The sequence below is a fragment of the Microcaecilia unicolor genome, chromosome 8 (genome assembly GCF_901765095.1).
Source record: "Microcaecilia unicolor chromosome 8, aMicUni1.1, whole genome shotgun sequence".
NCBI classification, from domain to species: domain Eukaryota; kingdom Metazoa; phylum Chordata; class Amphibia; order Gymnophiona; family Siphonopidae; genus Microcaecilia; species Microcaecilia unicolor.
Window position 1 is genome coordinate 16,582,352 of NC_044038.1, and position 15,880 is coordinate 16,598,231.

Below are 15,880 nucleotides of genomic sequence, written 5' to 3' on the forward strand. Positions count from 1 at the left end.
CTGAGTATATTGAAGCTATATATATTTAATTTATTTAATTTATTTAATTTATTTAATTTATTGCAATTATCACCTTTGGTGATTGGTGGAGAAATTAATATCCTAAAACTTATACATACAGCACCTGCTCTTAAATTATAAACAGTAGCGAGTGCTCTCTAGAGCTATTTTCCCCAAAATAACTCATTTCTTGTAACAATATTACTATTTTTTATTTCAGTAATCAAATATAATTCACGCTATTGTCCCTCATATCACCATTATTTCATTTTGCTTTGTAGTTATTTTATACAATTTTTCTATTATATATTTTAGATAAGTTGCTGACACAACTATCCCATTCTTTTTCAATCAAGTTAATGATATTTATTATTATTTTTTGATATGGCTGTGGCTGTAGATAAATATTTGATTATAGCTCTTATTTATTTATTCTCTTTTTGAAGGCTTCTGGCTACTTTTTAATTTTTATTTTGTGTTTTGCTGTATGGTATTTTTTTACACACATTTTTTCATTTTTTAAATATTATTCTTATATTTTTGTATGTTTTATTATTTAACACACACTATAATCATGATGTCCTTGTTCAGCATTTTTTTTGATTATTTTCTAACTTTTATAAGAATGTCATACTTTGATATTAGCAATATCAATGTGAGGCAGCACCTATCATTCCGTCAACATAGATGCAATGATGTTTATTGCTTGATATGTAGTTTTGATGGATAATATGATGTATTATTTTCTTCAAAATATATTTTTATTTATATATGTCATGTATGTTTTGTTTTATGCTTCAAAACCCATTGCTCCTTTTATTTTAAGTTTTATATATAAATATGTTGACACACATATGTTTTGACATACATATATGGAATTTATTAAATATTTATTTTTATGTTTTATGTAGACCCCTGACACAGGCGCTGTGCGCCGAAACACGGACCGTGTCGGGTCCACTCTAGGATTGTTTCATCTAAACATTTGATTAAAGTTCTTATTCCTTTTTTTGAAGGCTCCTGGTACTTTTTGCTTTGCTGATTGTTATAAACTATCTGTCACAGGGCCAACTTTATGCCTATGGACCCTGTAACAGATTACACATGTTACCCTTTAGTAGATGGCCCACTAAATGTTACTTCTATTTGCAGAGCCCGTGAAAATGTTCACAGTTGAAACTTAGAGGATAAAAACAAAAGACAAACAGGACACAGAGCTGCAAAGCTGTTCTTTAATTAAACTGCTCCTCCCCCATCCCCACCCTAGCATAACATACGTTGTATTAAATAGTTTATAAATATATTAATTTAGTAAAAAATAGCAATAAAAGCAATTGAAAAGGATGAGGCATGTGCAAATGAGACAAGAACATTTCCTGTTAGCAAATGAGCTACAGAAAAACTCTCATGTCTCAGAAGTGGTAGCAGTATCTTTAAGTCTTATAACACAAAGGGGCAAGATGGCGGCTTGAAGGGAGTGTAGAGAAGACACTCTTACTTAACTCTACCTTTTTGGAGCATTTCTTTTCTTTTTCCTCTATGCTTAAAAGATGGGGCAGACAGTGTGCTAGAACCACGGCACCTGTTTTGCCCGAGGTGGGGACGTTGGATCGCTTCTTTGGACGGGCGCAAATTCAGGTACAGCCTCGTTGCTGGGAACTGCAGGGAGAGGTATGCTGCCTTCTCAACTAGAGGCCGAAACATATTTTAGTCCCGAAATATGGAATCCTTCTCCTATGCCAGCGGACACACACAGAAGGGACCAGGAGACCCCTAGCCGACGAGCAGAGATGGGGCTTCCTGGTGCGGGCACCAACTTGAGTAGTGGAGCGCCAAGCTTGGCCTCACTGGCGACGGTGTGTGATGGAGGCGGTAACAATCTTGAAGGAAACAACGTGATGAGGGAGGACTCACCAATAAATGTACTATCTGAGTCCTGCTTATTTAGTAAGTCTTTTTTTTACCTCAAAAACCGTTACAACAACTCTGGACGCTATCTGGGAAGCATTGGTAGGCCTAGAAACTTCTCTCTCACAAAAACTAAGTTCATTGAATAAGCAATCTCAAACTCTATCACGAAAATACCAGTGATAGAAGAAAAGACAGACACGTTGGAAAAAGAAATTGGGAAAAATTCTAGAGACATACAAGGTTGCCATCAAATTCATGAAAACTTGATAAAAGAAAATATATATTTGCATAATAAAATTAAGTAGAGGAGTGTGGTAGCCGTGTTAATCCACTCTTAAGGTTATCAATAGAAATCAAACAAAATAAAACATGGAAAAGAAAATAAGATGATACCTTTTTTATTGGACATAACTTAATACATTTCTTGATTAGCTTTCAAAGGTTTTTATTCATAATAAAATTGAAATATTGGAGAATAAATATCATTCAAATACATTGAGAATTATCAACTTTCCTAAACAAGCATCAATTGCTCAAATAATAACATTTAAAAAGTATTTGACCAAAGTATTGAAGATTCCAGAACAAGCTTATCCTCCTATTGCAAAAATTACTTGTTATCGGGTGTAAAGAAGAACTTGGATCAAGCAGTAAGAATGGAAGAGCCATTAGAGGTTATGGATTTGAATTTAACTCAAACTTTAGAAGATGATAATATAGGAATGACAACAGCAACGTTGATTGTGACTTTTATATTACAACCAGATAGAGATTGGATATTAAAACAACTTTTTCTCATTAGAGAACAACTTTTTCTGAATAATAAGGTCAGAATGTTCCCAGATGTTTCCAGGGTTACTCAAAATAAATGACAAGAATTTCTCAAATTGCGCCCAAAAGCTTTGCAATTGGATGCTTTATTTTGGTTGAATTTCTCATGTAAATGCGCATTAAAGCTAAACTCAGTAAAATATGTATTCTCTGAAGCTAAACAGTTAAGTTTATTTCTTGATTCTAAAACGGTGACTACACCTAAATCACACTCAAGAATTGTAATTACGTCAACTCCGTAATTTAAAGTAACTACCCTGGAACCTCTCCTATAAGCCTCTAATTGTAATTGTTTGTAGAATTAATTTCTATAGTTTTTTTGTGTACCATGTACAGCGCTGCGTATGCCTTGTAGAGCTATAGAAATGATAAATAGTAGTAGTAGTAGTTTCCTAAAAATTGAGACTTGCCCCCAATAGTGGACTATAGATGAGTGAAGGATTGTGATTTCTTGGATAAATATTGATTGTAAAGAATATGTCATTAATAATGTGAATAGTCATCTTTTCTGTAAAGATTTATTCTTGGAAATTTAATAAAATAATTGTTTAACAAGTCTTATAACACAGAACTATCGGGAAAATGCAGTACAAAAAATATACTTAATTGTTTTTGCTATGGAAGTTGTTAAGTTGGCCAATTTTTGGCATTTTGGGTTTTTTTATTTTGTTTTGGCCTACTTTAGTCTTTTAAAAGATTCTCTGGCTTTGAATATCCAAAGAGAACAAAATCAGCTTCATAAAGCTTGTACAACTGCTGTCTCCATGCCAGAGGGATTCTTGCAAACCAGTCTTCCTCCCAACTGTTAGCAGTCCTATTCCTATAGCTTGGGGGAAACTGGAACTGTTTATCCATACCAAGAAGTCTCAGCAGCTGTACTGCATCCTCATCCAATGTCTCCAGTTTGCCAATGAAGTCATACTCAATCTGGCATGGATGGCAGAGGTGATACACTTGCCTCCAATGTTCATTGAATGGCCATTTCTTCTCAGTTAGAGGGTCAAGTAGATATTGGATGAACTCACCAAATGACGGCTTAATACCTAGAGAAAATGCTTCACCAACTGAGGCAGGCACATTGGTGAAGTGGGAATAACGTTTCAATATAGGCACGGCAAATCTACGGTAGAAATAATCACTCTCCAGTTCAAACTTGTCATGGAAAGCAGAGATAAGGCGTACAAAGGGGTCTCTCACAAAGAGGAACTTAGTGTACTTCTTAAGTTTGATCTTCATCAGATGGCGGGAGAACTTGCCAGAGCGATGCCAGAACTTCTTTAATGTCAGGTGACTGCTTGAATTGTGGACATGCTCCTCGGGGATATTCAAGGGATCCTTGTAAGGGATTCCCCGATCAGTCAGGCTCTCACTCAACACAATCCTAACTCGTTTCCAGTTGCTGCATGCCACTTTTGGCACATAGCAGTAAATAACTCCATGGCGGTCATCCACAATCAAATGATCCAGCTCTCGGTTGGGAATGTCATCAAAGGAACGTTCCTTCCGTGGGAAAGAAAAGCTAGAGTTTACACAGAATTGGCGTAATGTATGTTTCCTCTCAGCCTGTACCTTTTCTTGGTCAAGTTTTCCTTTGATGTCATGGGAAGACCAATCGTAACCTCTCACACTCTTCTCCATGCTGCCTGAAATAGGCCTGCTTGAGACCTACACAGGAGGCTGCTCAGTTTGTGTGATTGCCTGCCCATTTTGTGCCAAACTCAAGTTCAAAAACTTATCTAGAAACTCATCAATGTCAGACAAGGTAATTCTTTCTTCACCATGGACAACAATGGGAAGCATCGGAGGTGAAAAAAGTCTGGAAAGTGAGGTAGGCAGGTAAAGGTGAGCTGTCTTCACATTGTCCCAGTATACGATGATTAAAAGAATCATGAAGACAGACCCCAGAGCCATGGAGAGGCAGAAGAGTTGCGATTTGGTCATTGTCTTGTCCAAGTGACTAGTTCTCCCTTCATTCACTTTAACATCACACAGCGACCCCAGGATTAATCACAGTTCTGCTTTGAGGGGCCTAAAAACGTATAAACAAATTTTAAAATAGTTTTAAGTATATTTTAATAGATACATAAATGTTATCTGCAGTGATTAGCATCCAAGAAAAAATGGCTTGCTTATCCAGCGCATGCATAGCCCCCCTTGCTAAATCACATGCTGGCAAGAAAATATCTGAAATCAAAAATTAAAATAAAATTCAATAAGAAAACATAGTGTGATTCAAAGTCTACTGGGATACATAAAAATAAAGGACAAATATGTTGTAGGTGAAACCTCCTTACTATGCTTGTGACTATCTTTCAAGCACTACAGCTGCTTCTTCATTCAAAACTATTTAGATACTGTTTCCTGAAATGGTGATCAAAACAGTGTGAGCTTCAACTGGAATTCTGTGTATAGTTCTGAAGACCACACCTTTGAAAGGATGTAAACCAGATGAGTTGGTCCAGAGGATGGCTTCTAAAATGGTCAATAGTCTTCAGTGCTTTTCTTGTGCCGGTACGCGCCAGTACAGCGTACCGGCACCTTTTTTGTAGGTCCCCTCCCCGACCCAGTCTCCATCTGCCTACCAGCTCCGTGCCGACGACCCTCTTCTCCTGCCATCCCCCACCGCAACTCTCCTCGTTTCCCTGCTCTCCCTCCCTCCAGCCACCCATACCCATCTGAGCCACCCTCCCCGACCCAGTCCCCACCTGCCCACCAGCTCCGTGGCGATGACCCAGCCTTTCAAAATAATCTATGAAGCAGCGGAGCAGTGCCTCGCGTCTGCCTGTAAAAGAAGAAAAATCGCTTCATCGGCCAGCCTTCCCTCACTGTGTTCCGCCCACTGATGTAACTTCTTATTTCGCAAGGGCGGAACACAGTGAGGGAACGCAGGCCAACGAAGTGATTTTTCCTCTTTTACAGGCAGACGCGAGGCACCGTTCCGCCGCTTCGTAGATTTTTTTTAAAGGCTGGGTCATCGGCACGGAGCTGGTAGGCAGGTGGGGACTGAGTTAGGGAGGGGGGCTCAGATGGGTATGGGTGGCTGGAGGGAGGGGGAGCAGGGAAACGAGGAGAGTCGCTGGATATGGGTGGAGGGCAGGGGGGTTGCTGGGGGACAGGAGGGTTGTTGGACATGGGTGGATGGCAGGGGGGACAGGAGGGTCGTTGGACATGGGTGGATGGCAGGGGGGGCGGGGGGGGTTGATGGACATGGGTGGATGGCAGGGGGGACGGGGGGGTTGCTGGACATAGGTGGATTGCAGGGGAGGGCAGGGGGACAGGAGGGTCACTGGACATGGGTGGATGGCAGGGGGGACAGGGGGGGTTGCTGGACATGGGTGGATGGCAGAGGAGGGCAGGGGGGACCGGAGGGTCACTGGACATGGGGGGGTTGCTAGAGATGGGTGGATGGCAGGGGGGACAGGAGGGTCGCTGGACATGGGTGGATGGCAGGGGGACGGGGGGGGGTTGCTGGACATGGGTGGATGGCAGGGGGGACAGGAGGGTCGCTGGACATGGGTGGATGGCAGGGGGACGGGGGGGTTGCTGGACATGGGTGGATGGAGGGCAGGGGAGAGGAGGGCTGCTAGACATGGGTGGATGGAGGAGAGGGAAGGGAGAGAGAAGAAATGCTGGACATGGATGGAGGCGAGGGAAGAGTGAGGAAGGAAATGAGATGAGGGAAAAGGAAGTGAGGAGAAAAACTGCACATGGATGTAGAAAATAGGCAGAAGCTGGATCCACTGGACAGTCAAGTCTGCGGAGGACCCAGCTTTTACTTACGGATGTAGGGCAAGAAATGAAGAAGAAAGGAGGAAAGTAAAGAAATAAATGGAAAGGAAGCCCTGGAAACGGAGTTAAGAGGACAGATAGCAACAGAATCAGATACTGAGCCAGCATGATCAGAAAAACAAAGTCACCAGACAAAGGTAGAAAAAAATCATTTTATTTTCATTTTAGTGTCTGGAATATGTCCAATTTGAGAATTTACATCTGCTCTCTTATTTTCACTGGGTATACTGGAGCTGTAACAGCTTACAGAAATTATTTATAATGAAAACAAAATCACGTTATTTTTTTTCTCCTATATTAGTATAATATTTTCAATGATGTCTGTTTATATGCGCTATGGCTGGTATAAGGGGTGTGGCAAATGTGGGTTTTGGCTATAATAGGGGTGGAGTCATATGTGGTGACTCCGCCCACAATGAGTACCGGCACCTTTTTTTCTACAAAAAAAGCACTGGATAGTCTTTATCATATAGCATATGGGGCCAGACTTAAGACTCTAAATATATGTAGCCTAGAAGAGAGACATGAAACAGTAGACAATAGAGACATTTAAATAATTCCAAGGTATAAATGCATGGAAGTCAGACTTTTTTCAATAGAAAGGAGGCTCTGGAACAAGAAGTTGCGGATGAAATGGAACACACTTAGGATACAATTAGAAACAGTAATGGACACATGGAACAACCTCCCAGTGGAGGTGAAAAAGGACTGTATCAGAACTCAGGAAAGCATGGGACAAGCAGCGAGGATCTCTGAAGGAGGGATTAAAGAGACTGGGCTGCTGTTGTAACATAGTAGATAACGGCAGATGAAGACCTGTATGGTCTGTGAACATGAAAATTTACTCTCAAACTCCTTAATCTGATCTCTATACTGTACCTTCTCCAGCACACATCTGATAAAACTAGAAGAAAAGCCATTCTGAGTGAGATCAAGGTTCAATGACCTCTACATCCTGTCTGACAGTAGCCACTCCGGGTTGACAGTACCCGGGCAGATCCCAAACGGTAGGTTTCCCATAGTTTCTTTCCAAGGAGGAACAACAGTCTACCTAGCCAGGGCCGACTCAGGGAGTTATGGCATCCTGAGCCACCCTTAGCTTCTATGCGCCCATCTTGTGGTCAATCTTGCAGCATGAGAATGGCTCTTCACTAGAAGATACCTTGGGGCTCATTTTCAAAGCACTTAGACTTACAAAGTTACATAGGGGCTCATTTTCAAAGCACTTACTTACAAAGTTCCATAGTAACCTATGGAACTTTGTAAGTCTAAGTGCTTTGAAAATACGCCTCCTTGTCTGTCAGAAGAATTAAATGGCACATTGTTAAGACACAATTACCAAGCTCTATGTACAGAGCAAATACTACTATGATCCCCATGGAAGGAAAGCACCCAGATTTCTGAAACAGTTTGCATCCTATCTTGCTCCTCAATTGCTATGTTAAAATTCTAGCTAAAACTCTAGCTCACAGGACAGAGCATGGTTCGGAAAGCAGTTTGCAGGGAATCAAACACAGTTTGTCTTAGGGAGGCAGATCTCCAATAATACGAGGGTGGTGCTTAATGTTACTTACGGATATGAAAAGACTGGTACTCTCCAATAAAGCATAGAGATACCTTCACCCCACCCTATCAGTCTAGGTGATTAATTTTTGACTTGGGTGCAGGCATTATATAAGAGGCCTAGGGCAGCTGTTCTGGTCAATGCAGGACAGTCTGAAGAGTTTTAATTATAGAAGGGCACTGAGGCAGAATACCCCACTCTCACCCCTGTAGTTACCTCAGACATGGAGCCTTTTGCACGTTGTGTGCGTAGGAATGCAGATATTAAAAGGGTGCATGAAGCAAAGAAATACAAGGTCTTGATGTATGTGGATGATACACGTGAAGAACCTGCAGGTTTAGGTTTTCCCATCGCTGAAGGACATTTGGAAGTTTTCTAGGGTTTCTCATTTTATGATTAACAACCCTTTAGTGTCCAATGTTCCCATCAATCTGTTCCCATATGGCTTATTACGAGAACATTGGACACTAAAGGGTTAATATAACCAAGTCTTCAGCCATGGCAAAAGGTAGGAAAGTGCAGTATCTGAAGGATGTGGTGCCCTTTCAAGTGGATCAGTGTGGGGTTAGGTATTTGGATTACTAGTAATCTGCAGCAGCTAGCTATAAAGTGAAAATATGTTTTCTGCCTTAAGAAAGTGGGGGAGGATCTGGGGAGATGGATGGAATTTGTCGAGTTGGTGGGAATGGCTGGCATCTATAACAGTAACTATTTTGGCCAGGGTTCTGTTTCTATTCAATATGATCCCAATTAAAGCCCCACAGTTATTATAAAAAAAAAACTGGGTAGGCGATGAAGCAAATAGATATAGAATAGGAAGGCAGCAAGAAACAGTGTGAGAGGTTGGTGATGACTATTGAGAAAAGGCAGGAATAGCAGCCCCTCATTTTAAGATTATAAGGCTGCCACTTTGAAGGCAATGAAATATTATGAGTTGCCAAGGAGGACAGGTTAGGTGTAGATGGAGAAATATGAGCTGGGGGGGGGGGGGGGGGGCAATCAAAATAGGCAGGTGCAGTGGAACAGGCAAGGAATGGGTATCTTCCCTTCTGTAAGGGCACAACATTTGCATCCAACCTTGTTAGCATACAGGAAGATGGAAAGGAAAAAGGAAAAAAAACAAAAGGTAAGGATCGAGGGGTATACCAAAATTCTGTATAATTTTCCCTCTCTGAGAGGTGAGATATGGGAAATAGAATACGGAATTTGGGGAGAAGGGTATGACAACATTTTTGCAAATGTTTCAAAAAGGGGATCTTATTTTTCAATCAGACAGGTTGAGAAGGTACCAGACTACCCTCTTCATTATAGCTATGGTCCTTTGCCTGAAGGATGACAACTTGGGACAGATTCTCTAGGGGCAGAGTTTACTGGAAGTACAGTTTGGGATCATTGGTGATAAGGGGCTTATTTCTAGAGTACAGAAGGGGTTGAGGGGGTATATAGATGTTAAGTGTATCTGTACATAGTAGCCTGAGCAGATGTTTAGGGGATACTAAACCTGAACAATGGATTAGGCTTTATAAGTATGCAACAAATGGCTGACAACTGTAGTATAAAAATTCCATCAGTTGCACTTGACTCCAGCTAAACTGACAAAAATGAGCCCTGGATTGTGTAGTGAGGGTGCACAATCTGGTAAGCGTGTGCAGATCAGGCAGTTCTGGGGAGGACAGGCATGGCAGGGAGTAAGTGTGTCAGAGTCAGTTGGCGACATGCCCTGAAGCTCCTTCTGTGGGGGACAGCAAAGACTGGATATATGAATCCGAGGTTGGTATTACATAGTAACATAGTAGATGATGGCAGAAAAAGACCTGCACGGTCCATCCAGTCTGGTATTGGAGTTACTATTGGCTGCTAAATTTGTCGTTCCACATACGGTAACTGGAAACCTCCTTGCCATGAGTGGCAGAGAAAGGTGGGGGTGTTGATACCTTTTGACAAAGAAAACATTTTTTAATTATGGTACTATTAAATCTGAGCCCTTGCAACAAATGCTGTAAGTAACCAGATCAACTCTCCTTTCTGACAGGGCCAGCACAATTTAAATTTAATCATTAACCTTAACATGCTCGAGAGTTAAATTCAGGTGGAATAGGCAGATCACTACTACTACTTAACATTTATAAAGCGCAGCGCTGTACAATTTAACACAGAGGACAGTCCCTGCTCGAAGGAGCTTACAATCTAAAGGACAAAAAAGTGCAGTCAATCAAATTGGGGCAGTCTAGATTTCCTGAATAGATGAATAATGGTTAGGTGCCAAAAGCGACATTGAAGAGGTGGGCTTTGAGCAAGGATTTGAAGATGGGCAGGGAGGGGGCCTGGCGTATGGGCTCGGGGAGTTTATTCCAAGCATGGGGAGAGGCGAGGCAGAAAGGGCGGAGCCTGGAGTTGGCGGTGGTGGAGAAGGGTACTGAGAGGAGGGATTTGTCCTGTGAGCGGAGGTTACGGGTAGGAACGTAAGGGGAGATGAGGGTAGAGAGATAATGAGGGGCTGCAGATTGAGTGCATTTTTAGGTTAATAAGAGAAGCTTGAATTGTATGCGGTACTTGATCGATAAGCCAGTGAAGTGACTTGAGGAGAGGGGTGATATGAGCCCTTACAACGTAAGGGCTAGATTTACCAACCTGCATTAAATGCATTTTTAAATGTTTATTATTTTATTTGTTACATTTGTATCCCACATTTCCCCACCTATTTGTAGTACCGGAGAGGCGTTTGCAGACTCCGCTGAGAACAAATAGAAAGTGATGTTATGGTAAGATAAAGTTATTGTGGCATGGCCACATTGAGGAAACGTACATCGGAAGAGTTGAGTATTGTCCATTACGTACTTTAGTTTTCTTGTGTTGCAGGGATCAGGCATTTATGTTTTATCGGTGGGGTATGCCTTTTTGAACAGGTTAGTTTTTAGTGATTTCCGGAAGTTTGGGTGGTCGTACGTCGTTTTCAAGGCTTTTGGTAGTGCGTTCCATAATTGTGTGCTTATGTAGGAAAAGCTGGATACGTATGTTGATTTGTATTTCAGTCCTTTGCAGCTTGGGTAGTGCAGATTTAGATATGATCGTGTTGATTCTGATGTGTTTCTAGTTGGTAAGTATTGTATTTGCTAAGCTGCCTTTCAACGGTACATTAATACACTAGTAAAACAGGCCTGTTTCTGAATGAAATGAAACAGACGCAAGGTTGTCCTCTAATGGCACTTATGGTTTTAGGGAACTGTTAGGAGAGAGTATGTGTGAGAAAGAGACAGTGTGTGATTGAGAGACAGAATGTGTGTGTGTGTCTGTGTGAGTGAGAGAGTGTAGTGTGTCCCGTGTGCACTAATTATGCCTTGCGGAAACATGAAATTAGGGCGGGGACTAGAGTTGACAGAGAAGGGCTGAGGCTGCACGCTGTGTACCGCTGTTGCCGGCCGCCGTAACCCCGACGTGGTAAGTGAAGATGAGTTTTAAAAATCGGAGGGAGGGTGCCTGGAACTGGGAGGGAGGGAGAACGTTGGAGGAGAGTGACGTCAGCAAATGGTTACGATCCCAGTGAGACACATTGGAACGTTGGAGGAGCAAATTATATTAGATTAATGAATGTTATTTAATGCAGGCCTTTTCTTGCCAATAAGGCCTATTTACTAAGGCGTGTTAGTAAAATCCAGCCTAAAGTTAGTACCCGAGGCAATGGAAGGTTGAGTGACTAGCCCAAGGTCAGCCGTGGAACGTGTACCCCAACTTCTCTGGTACTCAGTCTGCTCTAACCAGTGGACCACAGACATGTCAACATGGAAGGACCCATGACGATGAGGCGTTATGCTGGCATGGAACAGAGAGGGCATGGGGGGGGGGGGGGGTTCACCCAAAGTGAAAGCTTCCTTTCAAGATCTTGACTAGTTGCAGATAGTGGCTCACCATGTGAAAGAACAGGTATAACCACAGATTAATGTGACTTATTTTGGAGCAAGAACACATTCAAAACAGTTGAGATTACCAGCACAGGCTTACTGCACCACACACAGTTTAAATAGAGGAGCAGAAACTGTAAGAAAATGTCTTTTAGAGGACCTTGGGTGACATATGCCAGAGCCTCGGGTGATACATGTCACGTTTACAAAGCAGGAACTGGGTTTGTGAGCCCTTGGACCACTGCCGAGGAGCGGCAGTGGCAGGCAAAACCACCCCACACCAGAGGCAAGGCAGAACTCTGACTAACAGTGAGACTTCACCTGTACTTGACCGCCGTTCCTCAGGAGTAGAGCCCCTGAGTGCAGGCAGCCGACAGGACTTACTGGACAGGGTCGGGACTGGATATCAGCTAGGCGCAGCACAGGGATTGAGGGTCAGAGGGGAAAGGAATGACCATGGGCAAAAAGGTAGGAAACAGGGTGAGGACTCACAAACAGACAATACAACACAAGGCAGGGAAAGGACAAGCTAGGGGACAGAAACTGGAAGCTGCAAGCAGCCACTAAACAGGGAACAAAACACTAACAAGACACAGAACTGAAAGCTGCTAGCAGCCACTGAAGACAGGAGTGGCCTAGTGGTTAGGGTGGTGGACTTTGGTCCTGGGGAACTGAGGAACTGAGTTCGATTCCCGGCACCTCCTTGTGACTCTGGGCAAGTCACTTAACCCTCCATTGCCCGCCATGAGTGGGAAAGCGCGGGGTAGAAATGTAACAAAAAAAACAAAAAAAACCTACAAACTACACAAAGAACTGCAAACAAGGAACAAGACTAAGAAACAAGCAAACCCTAAACTAAACATAGACTAACTAAAACCAGACAAGAATTTCAGGCAAGAACTAGACTGAGCAAAAGTGCAAACAGCACCTCAACAAACCTCAGGGCCTTAGGCGATGCAAAGGCAAAGCAGAAAGGTTTCAGAATGGCTAATAAGCCCAGCAGCAGCTGAGGCTCAGATGCAGCAATCACCAGGAAACTACGGGTGCTGTGTAGGTTCAAACAGAACAAGCAAGCCTGGCAGCCCGGAAGATCCCGACCAGACTGGGCTGAAATCTGGAGCGGGTGACAATAACCAGACAGCTCATTGCAGCCACCAGGTGGCAAGAAGAAGGAGAGCACGAAACATGGGCACAACCGTGACAATACATGTCAGAGCTGCATCTATACTCTTTGCTTCTAGCCTGCGTTTTATCTTTTTTCCTTGCTGTGATATGAGGGGTGGGGGGGGGGGGGGGGGGATGCAAAGGAAGTGTTACATCAGTGTAGAAGGAAGTGGTAGGAAACCTGAGTGGCTAAAAGGCCAGTGCTGGCATAAAACAGATTTCATCATTCCTTTTACATTTCTGCCCTAACCACAACAAATGATTCTGCCTCCTCATCTCACCTCAGAGATATACCTACCACCACAGAAGAGAAGAACCCCACAGGGGAGACAAGTTACTCCATGCCACAATTAACCATCACCCTGCTAGAAAGACAGCCAGGGGAGGAAGGGGAGGAGAGGGAACCAGGGTCACTGGATATCACCCTAGCTGGCAGATGAGGAAACTCCATGCCACAATCAACCATCACCCTGCTAGAAAGACAGCCAGAGGAGGTAGGGGAGGGAACCAGGGTCACTGGATATCACCCTAGCTGGCAGATGAGGAAACTCCATGCCACAATCAACCATCACCCTGCTAGAAAGACAGCCAGAGGAGGTAGGGGAGGGAACCAGGGTCACTGGATATCACCCTAGCTGGCAGATGAGGAAACTCCATGCCACAATCAACCATCACCCTGCTAGAAAGACAGCCAGGGGAGGAAGGGGAGGAGAGGGAACCAGGGTCACTGGATATCACCCTAGCTGGCAGATGAGGAAACGCCATGCCACAATCAACCATCACCCTGCTAGAAAGACAGCCAGAGGAGGTAGGGGAGGGAACCAGGGTCACTGGATATCACCCTAGCTGGCAGATGAGGAAACTCCATGCCACAATCAACCATCACCCTGCTAGAAAGACAGCCAGAGGAGGTAGGGGAGGGAACCAGGGTCACTGGATATCACCCTAGCTGGCAGATGAGGAAACTCCATGCTACAATCAACCATCACCCTGCTAGAAAGACAGCCAGAGGAGGTAGGGGAGGGAACCAGGGTCACTGGATATCACCCTAGCTGGCAGATGAGGAAACTCCATGCCACAATCAACCATCACCCTGCTAGAAAGACAGCCAGAGGAGGTAGGGGAGGGAACCAGGGTCACTGGATATCACCCTAGCTGGCAGATGAGGAAACTCCATGCCACAATCAACCATCACCCTGCTAGAAAGACAGCCAGAGGAGGTAGGGGAATGAACCAGGGTCACTGGATATCACCCTAGCTGGCAGATGAGGAAACTCCATGCCACAATCAACCATCACCCTGCTAGAAAGACAGCCAGAGGAGGTAGGGGAGGGAACCAGGGTCACTGGATATCACCCTAGCTGGCAGATGAGGAAACTCCATGCCACAATCAACCATCACCCTGCTAGAAAGACAGCCAGGGGAGGAAGGGGAGGGAACCAGGGTCACTGGATATCACCCTAGCTGGCAGATGAGGAAACTCCATGCCACAATCAACCATCACCCTGCTAGAAAGACAGCCAGAGGAGGTAGGGGAGGGAACCAGGGTCACTGGATATCACCCTAGCTGGCAGATGAGGAAACTCCATGCCACAATCAACCATCACCCTGCTAGAAAGACAGCCAGATGAGGTAGGGGAGGGAACCAGGGTCACTGGATATCACCCTAGCTGGCAGATGAGGAAACTCCATGCCACAATCAACCATCACCCTGCTAGAAAGACAGCCAGAGGAGGTAGGGGAGGGAACCAGGGTCACTGGATATCACCCTAGCTGGCAGATGAGGAACTCAGGACCACTGAGTATCATCTAAAACTAGCCCCAACATGGCTACACCAGCACAACCCTGGCTTCACAGTCACCAGAAGAATCTGGGACAGGAGCTACCAGCCAGCAATCCACAGCAGCTGCACGATCCGTCCACCATCCACACTAGGAGACAGAGAAAATACTGAACGTTCCAGGCTGCACGATACCCTTAAGGGGTGCTTTACTTGGAACTATTTTCTCTGTCTCCTTCCGCTGGTAGATGGCCATAACCATTAGTCTGGACTGGTCTGGTATAGAGGACAAGGAATGATTGAATCAAGTCTCTCGCAGTGTACATTCAACACACAATTCTAATGAAAACAGACATCAGATTCAATGTCACCAGATTAAATCACAGGTTTAAAACACTTGGCACAGGTTAAAACACAGTTCCAATGAAAACACCTTTAAGACAATTCCAGCATAAAAAGATGAAATCACTAGCACAGATATTCAAAACACAATTCTCTAAAATCCCTTTAAGACAATACCAGAATAAAAATATAAAATCACTGTGCAATATAGGCAATAGGATAGAGACAGATAAGGAACTTATAGACCCCTCTGCAAGTAAAAGGACAGGTTTTTCTTTGGTTGATTTTTTGAGTTGATGAAATAGAATAAAGGAGGCAATAGTTTATCAGGAAGATATTAAGAGCAGGATAGTTACCTCAGTTACCAATCAAACCAAGTCTGAAAATGCCCAGCGCAGCTCCCAAGGTAAACTTAGGTTCTACTATCCAGCTCAAAACAAAATTGCCCCTCCTCCAGAGCTATGAGTCACCAGATGCTACGTAACCAACACTGATTGAATTAAGTCTGAAAATGCCCAGCGCAGTACATATTCCATCTTTGCTTTATCCTTCACTATTAATTAAAATGTTCTATTACGTATTGTGTTGGCATTAAGTAG

At 43.6% G+C, this 15,880-nt stretch overlaps 1 pseudogene; it reads right to left on the reverse strand.

The window, feature by feature from the left end:
• Window positions 1–3,405: 3,405 nt before the first annotated feature.
• LOC115475810 lies at window positions 3,406–15,677 on the reverse strand (annotated as a pseudogene).
• Between the last annotated feature and the right edge of the window lie 203 nt (window positions 15,678–15,880).